Here is a 6000-nt window from a genome sequence, read left to right on the forward strand (position 1 = left end):
GTGTTAATTCCCCATCCTGATATGCACATTTTACACATTTCTATGTTCAGATATTTGAATTACAAAAAAAAATTGTAGAGAAGGGGAACAAATACTAACACTTGGCATATTGATTTGGGAGAGAATGAATTTAGTGAGTTCTTATTAACAAACTAAACAAAATCCTCCATCTTTCCTACATCTGTTTAGACACACATGAAGGTTGGGGGTACTTTAGATAAACTGGATCCAATCCACTTAAGTATCCATTTTAACTCTGATTTCTAGAGATGCATGAAGCCAGTGCCCTTAGTTCAGAATTTTTCCCATTCTTTGCCTTGTAGTTTACCAAATACACTTAAATTCTGCAGTGTATTTCAAATATCTCTATCTACAGGAATTGCAGATAGAAATTGGGTATATACCAGAAAACACACAGAAGCAAGTGCTGTCTTGTTTTGGTTAATCCCCATCCTCATTAAACTCATGGCTAGCTTGCACAAGAAATTGCAAATGCATTTCCCCTGACGGAAAGTAAACCAGATTAAATTGAAGAACTGGATACATAAAGATCAGCATTCAATATTTTCATCTGAAATCAAAGCTTCCAGATTAACACAACATTACTAAGTAATATTATCTTTCTCCTTATTGGTTTGAGGAAAGCTGCTGATTTTATTGCTGTTAGCAGTAGCTCAATTTGCACTTTGTTTTTGACATGCTCATTCACAGGCAAAGTTTGTCTTAGGTGTAATTATTTATGCATTGTGCAAAAAATGCACCCCAAACAGATAAATAAGTAATAGCCCCATAACAACCATTGGCTTCAGTTCCAGGCAGGAAAGATCTTATCATCAGTCCAACTTATCCTTCTCCCTTCAGGATGACTCAGGCTGGCGGATGGTTTTAAAGCCTGCAATAAAAAGAAATCTAAAGCCTATAAACAAACTGGGAGAAGGAGGCTCTCTGACTTCAACAGAGGCACAGCTTGCACAGTAATGAAATTTCAAGACAGAAACTAAATCAGTTTGTACAGCAGCAGCTTACTATGGTTGAGATTTCACTCGTGAGGCAATGGCAGACACTGGAATGAGAGGTTTTGAAGCTTACCAGCTATACATAGTGATTAGGGAACTGTTCTACATCCCACAAGATTGAGCAAACTCCACCAAAATCCCATTTTAAACCCAGCCTTGGAGTGATCAGTCATGTTAAAGGATACATCAGACTAATTCAGGATTCCAGATCAATCTGTGGATTTATTAAACTCTTTCTGCTTCCCAAACTCTAATGCATGTTGGTCCAGAGATCTCAGTCACGGTTGTAACATTCACCTCATTCTGCCTCCTCCTCCTTCTATAACATTTCACAGATTAATGTAAGGCCATTCTGCTGAATTGGAGGTGGGAGGGGAAAGGTCCAGGGGCCTATTACCAAGCTAACATGCAAATTACCAAGCTAACATGCAAATAATTTGGATAGGAGAAACTAAACATGCATGCAAACAGATAGTAGGTAAATAGGTACCACTTCAAAAGCAGGGAGGTATTTTAAGGCACCCATAAGGAAATGCCAGAGAAATGCTGGCAATTCGATCAAAGAGGAAGCTTACGAACAAAGCTCTTTGGCAGGGAGATGGAGCCGCAGCAGCCACCACCTCCCCCGCATAGCCAGAACTGAGAACAAACCTCCAAGATGCCAAAGATGGGAAACACCTCTAAAAAGGTAAAGGTTTCCCCTGATGTTAAGTCCAGTCATGTCTGACTCTGGGGGTTGGTGCTCATCTCCATTTCTAAGCCGAAGAGCCGGCATTGTCCGTAGACACCTCCAAGGTCATGTGGCCGGCATGACTGCATGGAGTGCCGTTACCTTCCCGCCGGAGCGGTACCTATTGATCTACTCACATTGGCATGTTTTAGAACTGCTAGGTTGGCAGAAGCTGGAGCTAACAGTGGCCGCTCCTGCCGCTCCCGGGGTTTGAACTTGGGACCTTTCGGTCTGCAAGTTCAGCAGCTCAGTGCTTTAGCACACTTCGCCACCGGGGCTCCTCGGGAAATGCCTATACATACCTGTATTTACAATTGTTTGTCTTGTCAGTGTATAAATGGCATTGAATGTTTGTTGCATATATATATTATGTGACCCGCTGTTGCAGCCCAGGCAGCGAGAGCACTGAAAACCAACACAGAGACCAATAATCTTTTAATATCTTTATTAAAGCAAACAATAATCCCAAAATGAAATGGTGGAAAAGTTGAGCAAGCAATAGCCCTTTAAGAAAAGGTATAAGATAGTCCAGGAATGTCAAGGAATATGTCCAGTATTAGAGTCCAAAGTCCGGAAACCGAAACACACTCAAAACTGATGATAGCATTTGAGTGGGGAATTAAGTCAGCAAGCTAGGCAGATGAGCAAGGTCCAAATGTTCAAAAATAGTTCTTAGAAGCAAGGCAGGAACTTGAGATTGTGGAAATAAATCTTGGTTCACAAAAAGACAGGAAAGTAGACAAATCCAGGTCTACTCGTGAGTCGCGGCACCTGCTGGCCGCTTGAGTCAAGGAGCTGGAAACTGGAGACGATGCACCTTCTTAGTGGTAAGCAATGTTGACACCGCAAGGGAAACTACTGAGAGCAAAACTTTTATTGAAGTGTAGAGTCTCCCCCAAAAAGGGGGGCCTTCCTCCCCAAAGTTCCCAAGGGAAAGGTTTCTAGAGAGAGTCTCCACGCTCAGCCAAGCGGGCACTTCTCCTCCGCGCTTGTTTCTCAGATCTCTGCTTGTTTAGATACTCTCTCCAGTTGAAGGACACAGACTCCGGTGAGCTAGAGACATCTGGCAAGGGAGTAGAGTTATCCACAACACTCTCCCTTTCAATTGGAGCTGGCTGTGTATCGTCAACAAGTGGCAGCTGCAAATTAATCGGGTCTTGCTGACTCGGAGAAATATCAACATATTCTTCATCCTGGTCAAAGGTAGCTGGGATATAACACCCGCCATGAGTCCCCTTTGGGGTGAGAAGGGCTTAATATAAATACTGTAAAAAACTAAATAAAAATAAATACAGAATCCACATGATCCTGGGGTGTTATTTGAATGCCTCAGAATAATGCACCCTACACTGTTTTAAACAGCACTGTAGATGAGGCCTCCAACTCCCAAAAGCCCTAGCCAGGTTGTCCAATGATCAGGAATTTTGGGAGCTGAAGTCCAAAATACCTAAAGGGTTGTAGGTAGTGCAAGCCTGATCTAGATACTGCATTTTCCACTACTACACCTTTGATTGTGTTTTCCTGCATTGTAGGAAAATGACTGGATGACTCTTGAGGTCCCTTCCAACTTATGATTCTAAGAACATTTTTCAAGTGTAGCTGCATATAGAGATAATTACAATGCTCTGATTGAAAGGTAACTGAGAAATTAACCACCATGGCCAGATCAGCCCTTTCTAGAAAAGACAGCAGCTGGTACGCCAACCAAAGGTGCACAAAGACAGGCAGTCCCCAAGTAATGAACAAGATAGGTTCCTTTGTTTTGTTGGTTTGTTGAAGTCAGAACAGGTATATTTTTCAGTGTAACTCTAGCCAAAAATATATTTCTTTTAGCTCAGGATACCATAATACCCCTATGGTGTTTGTTTTTCTGTCTGTGCCCCTGTTCAGAAGATTTCACCTCATTTTCCATCCCTGTGAGAATTGGATTTTGAAAAATCTGGCTTGTTGTGAAAACAAGGATTGATGACAAAGCTTCAGATTGATTTGGAATTTGGAAAATGTTGGCGATTCAGCAGCTGAACCACCAAATACAAACCAGGAAGGACCCCCTTCCGAAGTCTTACCGGAATGAAACATGAGCCGCCAAATCTTTTGGCTAAATTCAGGAAAGATTAATTGATTCTTGCTTATTTTTCATAATTAGTATTCTGTTTGTTTTGCAAGCACAAGCAGCAAAACTTCAAGCAGACTTCAAATCCCAGAACCTGCTGTTAAACATGTTATTGGTAAAAACTTTTAAAATTTCCCAAACGTCAGTGGATTAGCAAAATGATTTGAAACTTGGCAGGCTTTCAGTCATAAATGTGTCCTACAAGTGTGGAAAGTTTCATCCTGATAGCCATAGAAATAACAGAAAAACTAGCCTTGCAAGGTCCCCCATTGGCACCAATGGACCAAATTTTACCTAAACGAAAACTGAACTCAGGGTTCCAAATTACGAATCCGAACGGGCCTCCTCCTAATCTCCTGGAATCTTCCTAAAAACAGAATAGGGAGCACTCAAAATCTAAAACAAAAACAAAATGGATTTCTGCCATTTTGCACATCCCTATTATTTATAGCAGTCATTATCCATGCAGAATGAAAAAGATAAGTGCATGGTAATACTTGAAATCTGCAAAGCAACATTTCCAGATTGCACATGGGTGGTAATGTAGCATGAAACTGCCGGCTTTGAGTAGAAACCCCTCTCCCCACAATTTCTTATATGTTTGAGTCTTCTCCCCATCCCTGATTAAATGGACACCATTTCATATTTCTACTCACATTCTTATTTATATTTTTAATTGATGAGATATTTAAAATTGTATTGGATGGGAAGGTTCAGCAATGAGTCATGAAAGTGTTAAGCACCATCACAAATATTTCATTTTGCTGTCCTTTACAAAAAGCCGTAAAAGGAGAACACATGATACAAGCAACTGTTGGTTTTAGAACATTGAGAATGGAGAAAAAATAAAACACCGGTGGATCCTAACAACTCTCCCCTGAATAGAAATCCTGCAGTAATTACCGCCCCCCCCTTTTCTCACACCCCTCCTCCACAAAGTTATACAGATGCCATAAAATATTAAGCACATTTCACAAACTATTTCGGTTCCAGTTCACTGGTGTAGCAAGTTAATGGGTGGTTCTGAATTAATGTCTGAAACCTCTGTGAGACTGGATGTGGGCTAACCAGATTAACCCATGCAAGATCTAATGTCTGATTAGCAGATGAGAGGTTAGATGTATGTCATGATTTGATGGCAGTGGTACAACTCCTGGGACACGAATTAGATACATAGTTTAGTAATGCTCCTTTTTAAAAATTGTATCAGAAGCGAGTTGAGAACATACTGCAAGTTGTTGAGAGAATTGCCCATCTACAGTGCCCAGGGGACACCCGGATGTAATAGCTGGGAGGCTTCTCTCATGTCCCCACAAGCTAGAGCTGACAGATGGGAGCTCACCCTTTCTCATGGATTTGCACCGACAACCTTCAGATCAGCAACCCAAGCTTCAGATCAGCAGTTCATATGGCACAAGGGTTTACCCATTGCGTCACAACTGGTCCTAATCCACCATGGCTCCTAATTTGGAGTAGTGCTCCTAAATCAGGTTGATATCCCTAAATTATATTTTCCTGAAGAACACAGATTGTGTCATTACCATTCATGTTTTCCCACAGTCAGACTGGATGTATTCAGGACAAAATACTGTATTTAAATAATATTTGAAAACAAGCAGCATGTTACTCTAGGATTGCTGCTAAGCATGTTATTCCAGGATTGTGCAATCTTCATTAGTTCCTCAAGTCTAATTCAAACATTAATTATAAAGCCAACTCTTTAACAAAAAATTACAATATTGCAAGGCAGAAGCCCTTAGATTTAAAAATGAATATCAAATGGATCCAGACATATGGTCAAGAATATGTTTATCTCTCTAATGTTCATTTTTACGACTCATATAACTAAAAAATCACTGGACGAAATGACACCAAATTTGGCCACAATACACCTATCAACCCAATGTATGACCATCACTAAAAAAAAATCTGGCAAGGACTTAAAAGCCCCAAAAACAAAGAAAATATTACAGCACATGCGTGAAAACACCAATCATCTGTGGCAAGGGGGCTGGCCTTCCCTGTTATTGGAGCCATGCACTAAGTGAGGCCTAGCTATGGAGTCAGAAGCGACTTAAAAAATTGCAAGCCGCTTATGGTGTGATAGGACTCTTTTCTACTTGAGGCAAGTGTGAATGTTG

Source organism: Anolis carolinensis, chromosome 4 (assembly GCF_035594765.1).
Source record: "Anolis carolinensis isolate JA03-04 chromosome 4, rAnoCar3.1.pri, whole genome shotgun sequence".
NCBI classification, from domain to species: domain Eukaryota; kingdom Metazoa; phylum Chordata; class Lepidosauria; order Squamata; family Dactyloidae; genus Anolis; species Anolis carolinensis.